The following is a 22,712-nucleotide window of genomic DNA, read 5'->3' as shown; positions in this document are numbered from 1 at the left end:
TGGAGCACTTTTTCTCAGAAACCTGAGTTCAAAGCTAACAGTAACAATGAAAATACAATAGTGCTATAATGCCTTAAGACTGGAGTTGCTCCCAATTAACTAGTTTTCGAGACCCTTTCTGTTGTCTAACCTTTCTTTTATATTTCAAGACACTGATCAATAGAGGCCACCTCCCTTAACTATATAAGTCGGCAAAGGTGAAAAAAAAGTCACTAAATTAAAATTTATTTTGCAACATAAACGAGCCAGTGCTATATGCAAACAGTATAATTAATTGGGATTAATTTCATGTGCATATTTTGTCATTGCAGGTGTTGATGGAGTAATACATCAAAGGGACTTCACCTCTGTAAAAATCAATGCTACATAACCTTGATTACTGTTCTTGTGGATGTCGCATATAATACTAATCAGTATTGGTTTGTAGCAAACATCTTAGAGAACAAATATAATTTGTTTTTTTATTGACATTTTCCACGATGAGACACAATATGCCTTCCTGGGACAAGGAATTCTCTAACAGAATACAAGCTCCTAGGGGAAGCAATGGAGGCAGTGTTGGTACAGGTGGAAATGGTGGAGGAGGAAATTACAAAAGTGTGAAAAAAATTCTTCACATTGATATGGAAACTACTAATTCTGTTTTGGGAATATAGACTTCCTAGCACACTTATAGAAAAAAACAGAGAGCTTTAATTCTATAGAAGAATACCATTTTGTAGTACCCAAAGGAAAAAATAACTAACTTCATGGTAACAGACTTCATATAATCCTTATCCCTACTTCCCCTATGTATCAGGCCTTCTGTTGTATCAATTATAACTAAAGTGGAGGACATGGAAGGCAAATTTTCAACTGGTTTTATCTTGAGTTGACTTTTAATAATTTACTGTGTACTAAAAATTATAATGGCAATACCATTTTTCAGATATGTACGTTTGAAAATTTCTTCCTTAGGTAGTTGTCATTTCAACTTTTGTGTCATTATCAACATTAAGAAAATTATCAGTGCTGTACCTATAATGCTAGTCAATCAAATAACATGTATTAAAAACTTATTGGGAGTTCAGGAAGCTTTCACAAGACTCTTAGGTAACCTCATCCACCAGAGGACAGACAGCAGAAGCAAGAAAAACTACAATCCTGTAGCCTGTGGAACAAAAAAAAACACATTCACAGAAAGATAGACAAAATGAAAAGACAGAGGACTATGACCAGATGAAGGAACAAGATAAAATCCCAGAAAAACAATTAGAGTGAAGTGAAGATAGGCAACTTTACAGAAAGAGAATTCAAAATAATGATAGTGAAGATGATCCAGGACATCAGAAAAAGAATGTAGGTAAAGATCAAGAAGATGCAAGAAATGTTTAACAAAGACCTGGAAGAATTAAAAACAAACAAACAGAGATAAATGACACAATAACTGAAATGAAAAATACACTAGAAGAAATCAATAGCAAGATAACTGAGGCAGAAGAACAGAGAAGTGACCTGGAAGACAGAATGGTGGAAATCAACACCATGGAACAGAATAAAGAAAGAAGAATGAAAAGAAAGGAAGACAGCCAAACGGACCTCTGGGACAACATTAAACACACAAATATTCACATTACAGCGGTTCCAGAAGGAGAAGAGAGAGAGAAAGGACACAAGAAAATATTAGAAGAGATTATAGTTGAAAACTTCCCTAATATGGGAAAGGAAATAACCACCCAAGTCCAGAAAGCACAGAGAGTCCCAGACAGGATAAACCCAAGAAGAAACATGCTGAGACACATAGTAATCAAATTGACAAATAATAAAGAAAAAGAAAAGTTATTAAAAACAACAGGGGAAAAAAAACAACACAAAAGGGAACTCCTATAAGGTTAACAGCTGATTCCCAGCAGAAACACTATAAGCCAGAAGGGAATAGCATGATATATTTAAAGTGATGAAAAGGAAGAACACTATAACCAAGATTACACTACCTGGCAAGGATCTCATTCAGACTTGATGAACAAATTAAAAGCTTTACAGACAAGAAAAAGCTGAGACAATTCAGTACAAAAAACCCAACTCTACAACAAATGCTAAAGGAACTTCTCTAAATGGGAAACACAAGAGAAGAAAAGAACCTACAAAAACAAACCAAAAACAATTAAGAAAATGGTAATAGGAACATACATATCAATAATTACCTTAAATATAAATGGATTAAATGCTCCAGCTAAAAGACACAGGCTGGATGAATTGATACAATAACAAGACCCATATATATGCTGTTTACAAGAGACACAATTCAGACCTAGGGACACATACAGACTGAAGTGAGAGGATAGAAAAAGATATTCCACACAAGTGGAAATCAAAAGAAACGTGGAGTAACAATACTACATCAGATAAAATAGACTTTAAAATAAATACAATTACAAGAGACAAAGAAGGATGCTACATAATGATCAAGAGATCAATCCAAGAAGAAGATATAACAATTATAAATATTTATGCACCCAACATAGGAGCACCTAAATACATAAGTCAAATGCTAACAGCTATAAAAGAGGAAATCACCAGTAACACAATAATAGTGGGGGACTTTAACAACTCACTTACAACAATGCAGTGATCATCCAGACAGAAAATTAATAAGAAAACAAAAGCTTTAAATGACACAATAGTCCAGAGAGATTTAATCGATATTTATAAAACATTCCATCTGAAAACAGCAGGTTACATTTTCTTTGCAACTGCACATGGAACATTCTCCAGGATAGATCACATCTTGGGTCACAAATCAAGCCTCGGTAAATTTAAGAAAACAAATCATATCAAGCATCTTTTCTGACCACAATGTCATGAAATTAGAAGTCAACTACAGGGAAACAAAAGTAAAAAACAAACACATGAAGGATAAACAATTCATTACTAAATAACCCAGCAATCACTGAAGAAATCAAAGAGGAAATCAAAAAATACCTAGAAACAAATGACAATGAAAACACAATGAACCAAATCCTATGGGACACAGCAAAAGCAGTTCTAAGAGGGAATTTTATAGCAATACAAGCATACCTCAAGAAATAAGAAACATCTCAAATAAACAATCTAAACTTACACCTAATTAGAGAAAGAAGAACAAACAAAATGCAAAGTTAGTATAAGAAAGAAATCATAAAGATCAGAGCAGAATTAAATGAAATATATACAAAGAAAACAGTAACAAAAATCAATGAAACTAAAAGCTGGTTCTTTGAGAAGACAAACAAAATTGATAAACCTTTAGCCAGACTCATAAAGAAAAAGAGGGAGAGGACTCAAATCAATAAAATTAGAAATGAAAAGGAGAAGTTACAATGGACACCACAGAAATACAAAGCATGATAAGAGACTAATACAAGCAACTCTATACCAATAAAATGGACAACCTGGAAGAAATAGACAAATTCTTATGAAGGTATAATCTTCCAAGACTGAACCAGGAAGAAATACAAAATATGAACAGACCAATCACAAGAAATTAAATTGAAACTGTGATTAAAAATATTCCAACAAATAAAAGCTTGGGCCAGATGGCTTCACAGGTGAATTCTATCAAACATTTAGAGAAGAGCTAAAACACATCCTTCTCAAACTCTCTCAAAAAATTTCAGAGAAAGGAATGGTCCCAAACTCATTCTATGAGGTCACCATCACCCTGATACCAAAATCAGACAAAGATACTACAAAAAAAGATAATTACAGACCAATAACACTGAAGAGCATAGATGCAAAAATCCTCAATGAAATACTAGCAAACAGAATCCAACAGCACATTAAAAGGATCATACACCATGAGCAAGTGAGATTTACACCAAGGATTCTGCAATATATGCAAATCAATCAATGTGATACACTATATTAACAAATTAAACAATAAAACCCATATGATCATCTCAATAGATGCAGGAAAAGCTTTGGCAAAATTCAACACCCATTTATGATAAAAACTCTCCAGAAAGTGGGCATAGAGGGAACCTACCTCAACATAATAAAGGCCATATATGACAAACCCACAGCAAACATCATTCTCAATGGTGAAAAACTGAAACCATTTCCTCTAAGATCAGGAACAAGACAAGATGTCCACTCTCACCAGTATTATTCAACGTAGTTTTGGAAGTCCTAGCCATGACAATCAGAGAAGAAAAAAAAATAAAACAAATACAAATTGGAAAAGAAGAAGTAAAACTCACTGTTTGCAGATGACATGACACTATACATAGAGAATCCTAAAAATTCCACCGGAAAACTACCAGAGCTAATCAATGAATTTGGTAAAGTTGCAGGATACAAAATTAATGCACAGAAATCTCTTGCATTCCTATACACTAAAGATGAAAAAGAACTTAAGGAAACACTCCCCCTTACCATTGCAAAAAAAAGAATAAAATACCTAGGAATGAACCAACCTAGAGAGACAAAAGACCTGTATGCAGAAAACTATAAGACACTTATGAAAGAAACTAAAGATGGTACCAACAGATGGAGAGATATACCATGTTCTTGGATTGGAAGAATCAATATTGTGAAAATGACTATACTACCCAAAGCAATCTATAGATTCAATGCAATCCTTATCAAATTACCAATGGCATTTTTTTATGGAACTAGAACAAAAAATCTTAAAATTTGTGTGGAGACACAAAAGACCCTGAATAGCCAAAGCAGTCTTGAGAGAAAAAACAGAGCTGGGTGAATCAGGCTCCCTGAATTCAAACTATACTACAAAGCTACGGTAATCAAGACAATATGGTATTGGCACAGAAACAGAAACATAGATCAATAGAGTAAGATGGAAAGCCCAGAGATAAACCCACGCACATATGGTCAACTAATCTATGACTAAAGAGGCAAGGATATACAATGGAGAAAATACAGTCTCTTCAATAAGTGGTGCTGGGAAAACTGGACAGCTACACATAAAACAATGAAATTAGAACACCCCCTAACACCATACACAAAAATAAACTCAAAATGGATTAGAGACCTAAATGTAAAATCAGACACTATCAAATTCTTAGAGGAAAACATAGGAAGATCAATCTTTGACATAAATCACAGCAAGATCATTTTTGATCCACGTCCTGGAGTAATGGAAATAAAAACAAAAATAAACAAATTGGACCTAATGAAACTTAAAGGCTTTTGCATAGCAAATGTAACCATAAACAAGACAAAAATACAACCCTCAAAATGTGAGAAAATATTTGCAAATAAATCAATAGAAAAAGGATTAAACTTCAAAATATATAAGCAGCTCATGTAGCTCAATATTGAAGAAACAAACAACCTAATCCAAAATTGGACAGAAGACCTAAATAGACATTTTTCCAAAGAAGACATACATATGGCCAAGAAGCACATGAAAAGCAGTTCAACATCACTAATTATTAGAGAAATGCAAATCAAAATTACAATGAGGTGTCAACTCACACCAGTTAGAATGGGTATCATCATAAAATCTACAAACAACAAATGCTGGAGAGGGTGTGAAGGAAAGGGAACCCTCTTGCACCCTTGGTGTGAATGTAAATTGATACAGCGACTATGAAGAACAGTATGGAGGTTCCTTAAAAAACTACAAATAGAATTACCATATGACCCAGCAATCCCAGTACTGCACATATACCCAGAGAAAACTATAATTCAAAAAGACACATGCACCCCAATGTTCATTTCAGCACTATTTACAGTAGCCAGGTCATGGAAGTAACATAAATGTCCATCGACAGATGAATTGATAAAGAAGATGTGGTCAGTATATACAATGGAATATTACACAGCCATAAAAAGGAATGAAATTTGGTCATTTGTAGAGACGTGGATGGATCTAGAGACTGTCATAGAGAGTGAAGTAAGTCAGAAAGAGGAAAACAAATATCGTATATTAACGCATATATGTGGAACCTAGGAAAATGGTACAGATGAACCAGTTTGTAGGACAGAAATTGAGATACACATGTAGAGAACAAACTTATGGACACTAAAGGGGGAAAGTGACGGGGGTGGGGGTGTTGGTGTGATGAATTGGGAGATTGGGATTGACATGTATACACTGATGTGTATTAAATGGATGACTAATAAGAACCTCCTTATAAAAAATAAATTAAATTAAATTTAAAAAACACACAAAAAAAACACATTACTCCTAGGTATACTCCCCAAATGTGTGTACATACATACCAGTAGTCATATACACAATGCTCATAACAGTATTGTTTTGAAATAGCTCCAAACAACTCAATTGTCTACATTAAAAGAGTGGATGCATAGATTGTGGTACAGTCTTACAATTGAATAGTACAAAATAAAACTGAACAAGTTATAGTGACATAAATCAACATGGATTGCTCTCATAAACCAAGCAAAACTAACTTAAAGAGTTTAGAGATTTGTACTAAAGTCATAGAACTCCAAAAGAAAACAAGAAAAAAATTACCACAGAGTTAAAAATTATGTTTAACTTTACTTTGAAAGGAAGGGGAAGTGGGGTTATTGGGAAGTCACTAAGAACCTTCTGGAGTGTTGACAACTTTGCATTTCTAAACCAACGTAAATGGGTGTTTGCTTCATAATAATTTATTAATTGGTACCTTTATGTGTTATGTCAGTACATGCTATATTTCATAATAAAAACAAAATAGTTTTTGAAATGTCTTACTCTTATAGCCTCGCATGAAAAATTATGTACATCTTGGTATGAATGACTGTGAGGGAAATATTCAAATACTTCTTGAAAGATTTATACATTCATCAACCTGGTGACACTTTTATCCCTGACTAATATATACACTTGGAACAAGTTTACTTAATTAGACTTTTGACTTCCTGCTTCCATGCTGTAATATGTCAGAGACATCAATTATTTGTCTCTTCAAAAGTCTCGTTAACAAGGTTGGAAATGAATTTAACTGTTGTGTATATAGAAATCTGAGATTCAGAAATTATTTGGATTTCTGCAGCTCTAACACCTAGATGCTCTTCAACCCCCATTTGCAAATGTGCTTCCTTTGAGATCTGATTGGGTTATAACTTATCATTCAAGCTGGCCCTTAGAAAAATATTAATTCAGCAGAGAGCCATTGAAAACATATATGTTATCAATAAATTACTTCTCTTTTGCATCCTCTTGACTCCCTCTAGTCCTGAAGTATTTCTTATAGGCTTGAGGCTACCAAGACAAAGAAGATGTTATATTCTCACAATTTAGGGTGAAAGACCAAAGGCCACAGTTTCCCACAGAAATTTGGTAATTAAAAGAAGACAAGATAGGTCAGTTGTCAATGCAAAGATGGCTTTTTTCTAGAAGAATTTCTGGCACTTCGATCATCACTGGTCATATTTGAGTGAGCTTCTATTTGACCTACGCTAAAAACAAGTCCTCATAAATTTAGAATTAAAAGAGACTATGAATTATCTAGACCAGTTGCAATCTTTATATATGGCAAAACAAAGACAGAGAACAATTAATAAACCAAACATCATGGAACTAGAAAGGCAGCATTAGAACACAGTTATTTTCATTTTAATTGTTCTTGTTTTTTTCTGAAATGGTAGATTTATAGTAGGAATAGAAATACTGTCATTTTGTATGGAAATCTGAGAAGAGAAATGAGAGAAGCAGGATAGTTGAGGTAGTAATCTCTGTTTCTACCTTTTGTATACTAAGATGTACACTTTTTCCATGAAGCTTTTCCCTGGATTCTTAAGTCACTGTAGATCTCTCTCTTCTTGCAGTCCTATGGCAATTTTTTTAACCTTCAGAAAATCCTTAGAATAGTTGATATTATTTTTTATTGTATTGTTGTGCATGTATGCCTCCTCCACTTTTCCTTGATTGCATATTTAAGTCTTTCTAATCATCTAGGTTTAAACTTCATTATGCATCTCATATTTTATTTTTTTCCTGTCATCTGTTCTCTTTGACTAATCACAATGTTTTAATCACTTTTTAAAACATAAGGAGTATAGAAATGTCTTTACAAATATATATACTAGTCCAACTTATGCTTCAACTGAAAAAAAAATCCTAGAGACAAACATTCTGATGATGGAATAACACAAATCATTTCCATGCATATCCACTTATTCTAATCTTTCTCTCTTAAATCCCCAACATTACCACCTATCCAGGACCACACAGATCCCCTCTGAAGGTTGTGCCCAAAAAGGAACAGCATCTGGTAACTGTATTCCATTAGACATTTTAATATTTTCAAAAATGAAATGCATTAAACACCAAAAGAAACACAAAATCTGACTTCTGTGACTCCAGAAAGAGAAGAAATGTTTTATTAGATCTAAAAGTACTAAATACAAGTGTCCCAGGCTCAAATGAGGTGGAAGAATTGTACTGTTATTTTTGCTTAGCTTCCTAGCTCTCATTAAAGCAGGTGATATTTGTTTATTAATAATTGTGCTCAACAAGTGTCAGATATTAATATCTAGCTTTATAATAATTTATAAAGATATTTTATACTCTTCACAGCAACCTTTATTTTAAAGATGAAGGGGTATTGTGAAATGTGTTAAATATAACTTTCTGTAAGTCATACATCTGCTAAGTGGCAGAGACAGAATTCCATTCCAGGTGGGATTGGCAGCAACATTCATGTAATTTTTTTATATACCAGGCTTTCTCTCTACCTTTTATTCCTGATCTTACATAGTAGACTACTTGTCAGTCCTATTTTGTATAAATACAAGTCCTAAAATCCCTTATTCTCCTTTAATTTTCCCAGAAACCCCAGACCTCTCATTTAATCTAAGGCTCTTATCTAAGAAACCATTTTAGTTCCCAAATGATTTCCCCATAGTAATTGGCAACACTTAAGCCCAGTGAACAATCTAACACTTAAACATGTAGTGTAGATGCACCAGTCAACTTTGGGGCTTTCCCTGAAAACTTGTCATGACAGTTCCTTTCCCCAAACTGCAAAATGTATAACCATGAAATAGTAAAGAAACAGTGAATTTATATCCAGTAGATAACAGAGAGGACATATTTGATATATACATGCTTTGGTGGTATGGCTGATGCAGAGATTTGGGTGGTGTGGTTGCCTCCCAGATATGCATTCGAGACAACACCTGCCCACTCCTTGCCTATTCTGAGTTCAGTATAGTGAGTTGGCTATATAGAGCAAAGACAGATGGAGCATATTTTTAAGCAAGTTGGCTCTTGATTATTTTTCTCTACTGGGCATAAAACTTCAATAACTCTCCTACCTTAATTGTGTCCTGCCAGAATGAAGAAAAAACAATTTCCATATAAGCCAGCAATTCTACTACTGGGTATACATCTGGAAAAAAATGAAAACACTAATTCAAAAAGATGTGTACACCCAAATGTTCATAGCAGCACTATTTGCAATAGTTAAGACATGGAAACAATTCAAGTGATGATCAACAAATGATTGGTTTAAGAAAATGTGATATATATATTTGTGTGTGTGTGTGTGTATATATATATATATATATATATATATATATATATAAAATGAAATATTACTCAGACATAAAAAAGAATGAAGTAATGCCCTTTGCAGCAACATGGATGGACCTAGAGAATATCATACTAAGTGAAGTAAGTCAGATAGAGAAAGACAAATATTACGTGATATCAATTATATGTGGAACCAAAAAGTAATACAAATGAATCTATATACAAGATAGAAACAGACTCATAGACATAGAAAACAAGCCTATTGTTACCAAAGTGGAATGAGAAGGAGGAAGGGGATAAATTAGTAGTGTGAGGTTAACAGTTACAAACTGCTATACATAAAATAGATAAGCAACAAGTATTTACTGTATAGCGCAGGGAAACTATATTCAATATCTTGTAATAACATGTAATGGAAATTAATCTGAAAAAATATGTATATGTAACTGAATCACTTTGCTGTACACCTAAAACCAACACAATATTGTAAATCAACTATACTTTAGTAAAAAAAAAAAAAAAATTCTTGATATACGGTGAGTCCCCTACACATGAATGAGTTCCATTCTGAGAGTGCATTTGTAAGTCCTATTTTTTCATAAGTCCAACAAAGTTAGCTTAGGTACCCAACAAACACAATTGGCTATATAGTACTGTACTTTAATTGGTTCATAATACTTTTCACACAAATAATACATAAAAGACAAACACAAAAAATAAAGAAAACATTTTTAACCTTACAGTACAGTACCTTGAAAAATACAGTAATACAGTACAACAGCTTACATACAGGGGCTGGCATCGAGTGAACAGGCAAGAAAATTTACTGACTGGAAGAGGGAGAGGAGGTGGGAGGTGGTAGAGCTGAAGGATCATCAGCAATAGGAGACGGAGGGCAAGCTTCACTTTCACTCACTCCTGATGTTGATGGCACAGGCTCTGGTTCCTTGCTGGATTCAATTCTATCTACACCTTTGAAAAAATGATCCAGTGATGTCTGGGTAATAGCTCTTTTCTTCTTGTCATAGATGACATGGTAGTGCTGGATTGCATTCTGAATGGCTGCTGCAACCTTCGTGTACCATTCTACATTCAAGTCCTGTGCCTCAAAAACTAACAGCGCCTCCTCAAATAAAGAAAATCCCCTACATCTCCCTCCCACCCTTCCTATCCCAATAAAGATGTTAAAAAAAAAAAAAGAAAAAGAAAATCCCCTTGCCATTTCCTGCATTGTGACTCTCTTCAGTTCTTCAGTTACTTCTTCCTCTTGTCTCTTCTTCCTTTCTCTGGGCCTCCAATTCCATCAGGTATTCATTAGTAAGCTCCTCATGTTGCACAACAAGGAGTTCAATAAAGTTGTCCTCTCACAAATCTAGCTTGAAATAAAGATATTATACTACTGTATTCTCTACAGCACTGTACAGTAAAGTGCACATAAGCACAACTACTTGTAGAGGATGCACACACATGACAATGTACAGCAGACACGTGAACTAACTTATGTGATTGGACATGAAAATGTACATTCGCATCTTTGAAAGTTTGCAACTTGAAGGTTCGTATGTAGCAGAATTACTGTACTGATATACCAATGACTTTTTGTACTGTGGACAACATTACTATTTTGGGAGTATTTGCACTAACAGACTAAGCACTTTTGTTAAATTGCACGTTTACAAATATCTGCCTCCCTTCACTCTTGAACCAAGCCCCAGATCAGCATTGACTCAACAGAGAGGGTTAAAGGCATTTATTAGAATAATCATTGTATTTGCTTGAGAAAAATCTAACTGGATGTGGATTTTTAAGTGAAACTTTATGATAACCCTGTCAGTTACTTTCCGTACTTTGAAATGATACTCTTCTCTTAAAGGTTTGTGATTACAATGTCTTCTTGGTAGATTATCTTATCATCAAGTTATACCTCTTTATTTCTTATAATATTTGCTGCTTTAAACATGATTTTGTATGTTCTCAAGTCCTTACATTAATTATTATTCACCTGCTTTTTTTGGTTACTATTTATCTGGTTATATTTAAGTTAAATATGGATAAATATATCAGTCATTTCATCCTCCTCCGATGGAGACAAGACCTTAGATTTCTACACTCTCTACCTGAACCCTTTCTCTTCCTTGTGACTAATGCCTCAACATCGAGTCTTCCCCAGTGTATAGGTCTAAACAAATTACAATAACTCCTTTCTCTCCTCCAGGTTTAGGGGTGGGCATGTGCTCTAATCTTTGTCAATGAATCATGAGGGAAGGTCAGGCTCCTGGAAAGAAATTTCCTCTTTTTTTTTTAACAAGCAGGCACAGAATAGAGGCTTGTGTGTCTCTGAGGCTGGTTATTCCTCCATATCATTTATGGAACTGCTACAATTAATTTATGGCTCTGAATTTAACTTGCAGTCAAATTCAGGTTGCACCTGAGGTCAATGCAATATGTTGGGCCCTTGTTAATAACTGTTAGCCATGATTTACTAATCTGGAGCCTACCTTACCTCCTGATTTCTATTAAATAGTCATTTTTAAAAACAATTTAAGCCATTTCAGTTTTCTGTTTCTTAAAGCTAAATGTATCCAAAATATATAAGTATATAAATATTTTTCTTTCTTTCTCTCTCTAGCTCTCTCTCTCTCAACAGGGCAATATCAGTTAGATTTCCCAAAAAGATTTTACCAGTATTTGGACCAACAAGAAAATACAAATGCAAAAATTCTAAAATCCAACCTTTATTAGATCTCCAGGGAAAGTCGGCATATGGTAAACCCTTTGTGTCTTTGCCTGAGAATGTTTTTATTTTCTTTCACTCCTAAATGGCAGGAGTGAAACTCCTATACAATTCTAGATTGGCAATGGTTTTCTCTCAGTTTCTTGAATATATTGTTCTATTTTCTTGCATTTATTGTTGCTTTTGAGAAAGTCTAAGGTCAGTACAATTGTTAGCCCTAGTAGTTATTTTTTCTTACTAAATCTTCTTTGGTTACTTTGTTTGTTTGTTTTTTGTGGTACGTGGGCCTCTCACTGTTGTGGCCTCTCCTGTTGCGGAGCACAGGCTCCGGAACCGCAGGCTCAGCGGCCATGGCTCACGGTACTAGCTGCTCCGTGGCCTGTGGGATCTTCCCGGACCAGGGCACGAACCCGTGTCCCCTGAATCGGCAGGCAGACTCTCAACCACTGCGCCACCAGGAAAGCCCTTCTTTGGTTACTTTTGATATATTCTCTTTGCTTTTGATGTTTCTAATTTCACCATTATGTGTTTAGGTGTTGATTTATTTTTATTTACACTTCTTACGACACTAAGATTCTCTTTCAAGTTGAAGACTTTTAACTTCCTTCAGTTCTGAAAAATTCCCTGTCATTATCCTTTTACTACTTCATTTTCTTCTTTTTGCCCTTTAATATTGATTAAAGTTAAGTTGGCCCTTTTTATTCTATTCTCTATATCTCTTAGTTTCTTCCTCATATATTCATTCTCTTTCTTTTTCTGAGATATATCATGAATAGCTTCCTCAAATTTATCTTCTAATGCACTATGCCCTGCTTCATGTGTATATAATTGCCTTAATACATCTATCAATTAAAAAAATGTTTTATGCTCATAAATGGCAATTTTTCATATATGACATTCATTTATTTTCATAATATGCTCTACTTAGTGTTGTTCTTCAAGTGTCTATTTTGCCTTTTTTTAGAGTACTTACTGATACATTATTGTGGTTTGTAAAGGCTGACAACTATGCCATCTTTAATGGGTTATGGTATTTTATGAAGACCCACACCTGTCTTTGGTAAGCATTTTAAGGTTCATGTCTTTATTTCTCTCTCAGGAGACTTGCAGTTTACATTAAGCTGGACAAAACTACTTATTAATTTCTCAATATAAGCTTTTTGCTACAGATGAATAGTATGAGTTCAGACCACACACTTTCACATGGAACAAGTTTGATTTTCTAATTCTAAATGCATGAATCTTTTCCTAGTTACAGCCCTGGGCATCCAGTTTTCAGCCTATACCTGGCCAGCTAATATAGTCTTTCAAGAACATGATTTAATAACCATGAATCTATCTATACTTATTTCCTTGGTGATTTCATCTTGTCTAATGGCTCATCTTATCTAATGACTTTAAATACTATCTATACACTGATGATATCCAAATTTACATATTTAACCCAGACATTTCCCATTGAATCCAGACTCATATATCCAACTGTCTATCAGATGGCTACTTAGTTTTCTAAGAGACATCTCAACCTTAGCATACTTTATGACTGAGTTCTAATTTTTGTGGAAAAAAAAAATGGCATTTGCAACATTCTTCTTCATCTCAGTTAATGACCTCATCTTTCCAGTACCAAGACAAACTTTGACTCTTCTAACTATCTCATATATACACCATCTGTCAGGAAATCCTAGTGAATTCATCTTAGCATATCAACATTATGACCATTCTTTTCACCTCTACTGTTACCAGTCTGGTCCAATCCACCATCATCTCCTACTTGGATGATTAACATAGCTTCAGAATTAAACTTCCCACTTTCACCCCTACCTCTCTTAAAAGTACCCATATGATCTGGCTGCTCATTAATACTCTGACCTAATTTTCTTACTTTTTATCACTCAGTTTTAACCACAATGGCCACCTTATTGTTGTTGAATATTCCTGGAAGTCTCCTGACTGAGGGCTTTTGCAATTGTCATTTCTTCTGCCCGGACATACACGTGGATATGTCTTTGACTTACCTCATTCCAACCTTTACTCAAGGTCATTTTTTTTTTTTTTAGGATGTTTCAAATGACTCCATTTAAACTTGCAGAAATCCTCATATTCCTTATATCTGTTATCTGTTTATATTTCCTATGTCATCTATCACAAGATAATGTATACTTCTTTACTTTATTTCTGTCTTCCTTCTCCTCCATGACTAGAACACAAGTTTCCCAAGGGCACAAATGGGGCTTTCTCTTTTCTTCTTTTCTTTTTTTTTTTTTTAACTTTTATACTACCAGTGTCTAACGCACAATGACCCTCAATCATTGTTTGTTCTATGGATGAATAAAAACAAAATAAAACAAGCAAACAAAAAACCCAAAAGCATACAAACATTTGGGGTTCCACCTTCATATGTGGTTTCATATTCAGGCAACTGAGTTCCTATCCACAGCATGCTTAAGCCTACACTTTGTCTCAAGACGCTCAGGAGTATAAAGACCTCACTTCCTACATGTATGTCAGGTTTAATTTTCCAATTCTGATTTCACTTAGGTCCCAGTGTCCATTTAGAATCCCTTTGCCATATTTTATTCAGGATTTCTTTGTGTTTGAAGTAGGAAAAGGGAGGATTCTTGTATCAGCTCAGTCTGCCATAGTGAAAAATCTTGGTGTTTCCTTTACTTGTAAGAATATATTCAGAGATTGGAAATTAACTGGATGTTTAGCATTACTTGGATGATTACCTAAACAACACTCAGTTGTTATAGAGATGATCTCTACAGATGTTATGTCATAAAGTATAAACAATAGGCAAAAACTAATCAAATGTGATTTCCTAAATTTTGTATCTGGCTTCTTCAAATTGTCAATCAATTCTGACAACTTTTTGTCAAGCTGAATTTCAGTTACCACTGTCTGGCTCATCAGGGAGAGGTTTTTGTTTTTTTTGTTTTTTTTCCTTGCAAAACTCAATGAAATATTCTAGTCAATTAAAAAAAAAACAAATGTGTAAAAAAAAAAAAAAAGCTAAATTTGAAAACTCAAAAACACCCTAAATTTAGAGGCTATCTAAGCCAGGAACCACCACAGCATGCATTCTCTCATGTTAATTGTACAGTGGATGCATTTTATATAGGAAAAGATTCATTTAATTCTATTAAAATATCAATTTATTGTAAAATTTTAGAATAAAACAAACTGACTAGATTTTAACTAATTGGACAAGTGCAACCAAAAGAAGAGTGTAAATATCTTCAAGCAGCCAACTTTAATCTGTACTCTAGAGCTTCTCCAAAGGCCTAGAATTCCATATTTAAATAGGAAACACAAATAGAAGACAGATAATTAATTAATTTTTTCCTTAATTTCTCTTGCATATTTAATCCATTATTGTTTCTTCTCTGTTTGGATTGATCCACCAACATAAATGACTTCACTCGTGTTCACATTTTCCTCTTATGTTCTAACTCAAGCATATGAACCTTTCAAGAAATCTCACTGCAAAATCCAATCCATGACACTCCCCTTCTATAAATTCCTATAGCAATTGATTGTTACTAGGCTTGACACCTAAACATTCATTGCTTTGTATTGTGCTAATTATTTGGCTTGGTTTTATAGCTTAGTTTAATGGTGTAAAAAAGATATAGTCATTGTCTCCTCCAGTTGTACCTTCACATCCTTAGGTCAGAGACAGAGGTGTTTTTTTTCTCAGTAAACAAATATTTTGGTATGCTTACTAGGTGAAAGAAACACTTTTCTCTTTTGTAAACAGATTAAAAAAAATAACTTTTATTTCCACAGAACATCAACCCCAGAAAATACTTTCTTAACCAGCTTGAAATCAATTACTTTATACTCTTGGTATTTGAACTAGTGCTAACTTTCAAAAGCTGGGGTAACGTTGTTGAAGACTTAGGAGTGGGATTTCGCAAAGCGAATGTTTGGATCACGTGTATAACCAAAGCAGATGATATGAATCAGCAGGGGATAAATGAGATTCCAAAATCAGCAGATAACTTCATTTTAGCATTCATTCTGTTTTTGCATTAGCAAAATGAACAACATCCAATTTATTTTTTCAACATTGCTCAACAGCATCAAATACACATTCCGGCTTTCACTGTGTTTGTATCTGTGTTCACATCTGAACCTGGAACTATTCCATACCTTATTGCATTTCTTCTGAATATATTCAGCTTGGGGATTTCATGGTGAGCAAAGAGCTCTCAGAACATAAGTTGCAATATGTTGCTTTTAGCAATTCAACATCATTCGTTGGAACTTCCAACATTTTGCATTTATTTTCCCACCAACATGTGCGTATACATCAACACTTTTACATAAAGTATTCAAAGAACAAACACATAGGTTTGCTTTTTCTCCCAAGAACTTTGTAAAGGTGCCAATATGGCATTTTTCCTGGTTGGTCAAATTTCCTTTTTAGTGTTATAAAGTATAAATATTTTAGATCTTTGGGTACTCTGCTGGAAATGTGTCCTCTTCAGTAATATTCCTACTGTCAGGCTGAGGGGAAATCAAACTGACCTGTCAAGGAACAAGAACTGTTTGTAGCTGAATTATTTCATTTCAAACCAAAGCATATATTTTGTTTGTTGTTTGTTTTTAAATAGTTACTGGGTATTCACAGCTGAATTTGTTTTCCAGTGAAAACTTATCTTCCTCATTATATAATTACAATAATGAAATAAAGAGAGAACTTCTTCATGCCACAGGGTTCAAAAAATTTAACACCAAGTTTTTGAAGTTTAGTTCTCTGATGTAAACAATGGCACAAGTTAGTGAAGTAAAGTCACAGAAATAAAAAGCTGTCAACATCTATCTATTATTTCCTCTCTGCAACCCACACAGCACTTCACCCCAAGCTTTTCATTCTGCTACAAACTCACTTAAGTAGTAAATTATTTTTTATTCTATAGTCCTTAATTCAGAGCTCTGCTCTGTTCTTCCCGGTCCAAGGCCAAAGCTCCTTGCCAGCCCTTTGTCAATTCTTAGTTTAGTCCCACTGACTTTCAGATTCTTATCACTTATCTATGTGTCTTGCTCAAGGTCACTGACAGCCTTGCAGAATGGTTATAGATTTTTATTTACTATTTAGGGTTTTTCCTAACTAAATTTACTTGGTGTGTTGAGGGGAACAATGAGGATTTCTTGTAAAATTTAATTTTCTGATTTCCCTGAAAAGTTAGAAGATGTGACATCTCCTAAGAAAATGTTCACTGTTCATTCATTTTTTCATTCAAAAAATCACTGCTGAATAAACATCACTGCTGATTTTCATAAGCAGTCTGCTGGGCATGAAGAATTCAAGTCTTTGTTTTTAGGCCTTATTGCATAAAAAAATAGTGTTATTGAGGTGAGTAGATACGTAAACACATCATAACTCAGTGTAGTAAGTCCCTTAAGATAGGTCCTCTAGGAAAACAGATAAAGGGGAAATTTACTGTTCATGTGGTAGACGAGAAGATGATCTTTTTATAGGATCAATGTCTTAAAAAATGAGCTTGACTTCACCAAATGTTAAAGTCATTGTCAGCAAATAAATAGCAAGGTGACATGGCAGCACCTAATGTTTTAGTATAGTGAATGAGAGTAAAAACATCATTATTAATCTATGAAAATGATAATTATTGAAACAAATTGGCTGTGCCTGGAAGAACATTTGATAAAACACACCTACATTTATCAACCACACCATCTGAACTGAGAATTTGTAGACATTGCAAAACTGACAGCATTTTTATTTGTTTTATTTATCTTACTGTGGTTAAAGAACATGATATCGTAGGAATATTTTGGTGAATGAAAGGTCTTATAGGATTAATAAAAAGCCATATTTCAAGCTCTTGAATAAAATATGTAAAATTTAGTCTGGGAAAATATGGCCTTATTGACATTTTCTCTCATATAAGTGATGAACTACTGTATGCAAAAGTAAACTTCTAAACAAACATGACATTTGGTGTGAGGCATATAATTTTCTAATCAAGTGGTCATTAGAGTGGATTGTTCAATACTATTTATTGAGGTATTGGAAAGAAATATAACATTTACATTCATATCTATATTTTAAAATTTCTTTTGATGGAACATCTTCAACCTGATAAAAGGCACTGTGAAAAACCCAGAATGTTTTGTTCCTAAGACCAAAAATACAACAAGGATATCCACTGTCACCACTTGTACACACCATTGTGTTAGAGACTCCAAACAGTAGAATAAAAAATAAAAAAGTAACAGTCATCCATATTGGAAAGGAAATAATACAACTATCTTTAATCTGAGATAACATAATCTTCTAGGTAAAAAAACAGCAAGGACAGGCAAACTACCACTGGTGGATCAAACCTCTCCTGTTTTCAGTTTATTGTGTGTCCATCAAGCTAAGAATGTTCATCATTAAAGGTGAGAAGATGAAGAAAAAGGAGAAAGAAAAAGAGAAGGAAGAGAAAGAGGAAGAAAAAGGGGCAAAGATGTTATGTTGCTTACAAAAAATAAAATACTTATTATTTGCATTCTTGACAGAAAAAGTTTTCCAATGCTTTAATTACGCAAAAAAGTGACTAAAACTTATAAGTGAATTTAACAAATCTGTAGTCTTTTCAATCCTAGGTTTTTTCCCAAGAGAATTATTTATGGATATATTTCCATAAAATTATTTGTATCCTAGTGTTTTTTTTTGTGTGTGATTTTTTTTTTTTTTGTGGTACGCGGGCCTTTCACTGTTCTGGCCTCTCCCGCTGCAGAGCACAGGCTACAGATGCGCAGGCTCAGCAGCCACGGCTCACGGGCCCAGCCGCTCCGTGGCATGTGGGGTCTTCCCGGACCGGGGCACGAACCCACATCATCTGCATTGGTAGGCGGACTCTCAACCACTGCGCCACCAGGGAAGCCCTGTATCCTAATTTTCACAGCAGCTTTATGTATAATAGACCCCAAAGGGAAACAATTCAAATATGCATCAATAGGTGAATGGACAGATATATAGTAGCATATCAAATCAATGGAAGGCTACTCAGTAATTAAAAGGAATAAACTAATGATACATTAATGAATCTCAAATAAGTATGTAGATTGAAATATACTAGACAAAAAAGAGTATATATTGTATGATTCCATGTATATAAAATTCTGGAATGTGAAAACTAAACTACAGCAGCAGAAACCGATCAGTTGTTGTCTGGTGACAGCGAGCATCCAGAGGTGAAAGGGCTAATTACAAGGGAGCATCAGGAAACTTTGGAGGTATGATTATGTTTATTATCTTGATTGTGGTGATAAATTTACAGGTGTATACAATTTCAAAAATAATTTATTTGTACACTTTACATGTGTAGTTTATTGTATATAAATTATATTTCAATAAAGCTGTAAGCAAAATGTGAAGGAAGGAGCTAATGTGATACTTAGAGGGAAATTTATAGTCTTAAAAAAAGACCATATATAAAATTAATGATCTAAGCTTCCATTTCAAGAAAGTAGAAAAAAAAAACAAAGAAAGAAAGAAAGTAGAAAAAAAATCCAAATAGAAGAAAGCAAATAAAAAAAATAGTAAAGTAGAATATAAAAAGCAGTACATTATCATGGTCAATTTGATTTTTTAAAGAGATTAATAAAATTGATAAATCTATAGCTATATGATTGAGAAAAATGGGAAAAGATAGAAAAAGGACACAGTGCCTACAACAGACATTAAAATTGTAAGAGAAATGCAACTCAAAACCACAGTGAGATATCTCCTCACACTGGTCAGATGGCCATCATCAAAATGTCTACAAATAATAAATGCTGAAGAGGTTATGGAGAAAAGGGAACCCTCCTACACTGTTAGTGGGGATGTAAATTGGTGCAGCCACTATGGAGAAAAGTATAGAGATTACTTAAAAAAACAAAAATAGAGCTATCATATGATCCAGGAATCCCACTCCTGGGCATATATATGGAAAATACAAAAACTCTAATTCGAAAAGATACATACACACCGATGTTCATAGTGACACTATTTACAATAGCCAAGATATGGAAGTAACCTAAGTGTCCATTAACAGACAAGTGGATTCAGAAGATGCAGAATATAGATACAATGGAATATTATTCAGCTATAAAAAAGAATGAAATAATGCCATTTGCAGCAACATGGGTGGACCTAAGAGATTATCATACTAAGTCAGACAAAGACAAATATCATATGATATCACATATATGAAATCTAAAAAAATATATACAAATGAATTTAATTACAAAAGAGAAATAAACTCACAGACACAGAAAACAAATTTATGGTTAACAAAGGGGAAGAGAGGAGGGAAAAATTAGGAGCTTGGGATTAACATATATACAGTACTATACATAAAATAATAAACAAGGACTTACTGTACAGCAGAGGGAACTATAATCAATATCTTGTAATAACCTATAATGAAAAAGAATCTGAAAAAATATATATACATAAAACTGAATCACTTTGCTCTATACTTGAAACACTGTAAATCAATCATACATCAAAACAATTCTAAAATATTTGTTATTAACTAAACTAACATATGCACAAATTTATTCTAGAAGTCTTTCCTCCATGTCTTCAAGATAAGGAACTTTTGTTCTTAGAACTCTGAGTAGTCTTATTTCTGAAATTAAAATGTTATTAAGGTAATTATTACAGCTCAAAAATACAAGTGTACTAGGAGACTTGTAAATGACCATTTAAAGAAAGACCTACTTTATTGTCATTTGACAACCATCAAGCACATTTTTCTCTTGTCCTTGGCAAACAGAGGTCCAGTGAAGAACAAGGCTGAAATGAATATGACATTTACACATGCTTATCTGGACAGATATAATTGTTCAAATTATACACATGCTAGATTTGGACATCTATTCAGAATCATAAAAATAAATAAATAAAAGTGGAAAATCCCATTTAGTGTGAATCCCTCTGAGAATCCATAATCCTGGTATAAAATTGTACTTGTAGAATGAGCAGCATCCTTCAAGATACCCTTCAGTAAGACAATCTGGGGCTGATGTTTGAGGGATATTGTGGGATGCAAAAAATACATATGTATCTGGAAGACTTTTCTAAAATTCACCAGTTTCAGTCATGCATGTGGAGAAATAGCCATGAAACTCCACTTTAGGATTTTTTCCTGATAAGATACTCTATTAACATCTGTGAACAGTCCAGCCTACCCTTCTAGAAGCCAGGATCAGAACATTCCTCCCCACAATGTTACGACAGAGCTCTGTCAGCTGAAAATTTGAAAGTCCATGTGTGACAAATCATATACAACATTGAAGACATTCTTGTCTTCTGGTTTCTTCTCATTTCTTTTTTTCCAAAAATAAATAAAATTCTATATAATTTGAAATTGTTTCACATGTCTCCTATGTTAGGATTTATTTTTAATGTTCAAGGAAGGAGAAAATGAGGGAAATTGAAACCTAACCAATGGGACTTAAGGGAAAGTTTGCTGATAGGTTTCTGAAAAAGGTTTATGCCCTAATTAAAAAAAAAAAAGTGGATGAAGGAGAAATATATCTTTATTAAGATCCTGAATATGGCTATGTGAGAATGTGTTGTCTCAGATTTTCCAATTATTTTAGGGTTATGAGTGGTGGGCTTAAGAGTGAGACTGCCAAGTTTAGGATGATGGAGCAGAGAGATGGAGGGAAAGATGGAAGACCTGTGATGATGTTGTTGAATTCCTATCAGGATTTCATCAATCTTGATAACCCCTATTTCCAGACTTCTTAATAGGTGAGATGCTAAAGTTTTCTCAATATAAGCGTCTCTTAAATTTTAAAGATAAATTAAACTAAAAGAAAAATCTCTTTCATCTCAACATAACTTGGCTGCATTGGCAGTGGTTCAATTCAACCTGACTGATGACTAGAGGGCTTGAGTCACTTTTCTTCATACCATGAATGGCAAACTTTTTCTGCAAAAGAGTGTGATAGTAAATATTGTGGGTCACAAGGTCTCTGCCACAGCAATTAAATTCTGTCCTTATAGTGTGAAAACAGCTGTGGAACATACAAAAATAAATGAGTCTGTTTGTATTCCAATACAACTTTATTTACAATTCTGATACAGGCTAGGCCATAGTTGGCTAGTATCTGCTCTATAACCTCTGCTTTGGGAGAGTAGTAGGGACCTACAATGTTTTACGTAGAAGGAAAATTATTGTGGATATTTCAGGAAGTATATCTATAAAGGAAACCCTGACAAGGTTGGGGTTTTTTTGTTGTTTGTTTGCTTTTTGGGTTGTTTGGTAATGCAAGTGCCTGATTTAAGCTTTGATTGCTGAGGCATCCATTTCAAAGAGGCATCCACTTCAAAGATCTGGAATAAAAACATTGCCAGCCACATGACTAGATAAAGAGCCAGGCCAACTTTCCCAACTGAGACAACTCCTTTGTCTTAGGAATGTTGGAAAATTTCAACAACTGACCATTTGGGCCACTTGTGTTTCTCCTCCCGTGTTTTAAATTCATCAATAA

Source organism: Globicephala melas, chromosome 13 (assembly GCF_963455315.2).
Source record: "Globicephala melas chromosome 13, mGloMel1.2, whole genome shotgun sequence".
In the NCBI taxonomy this organism is placed as follows: Eukaryota; Metazoa; Chordata; class Mammalia; order Artiodactyla; family Delphinidae; genus Globicephala; species Globicephala melas.
The sequence above is the reverse complement of the archived record's forward strand: the minus strand, read 5'-3'. Positions refer to the sequence as shown.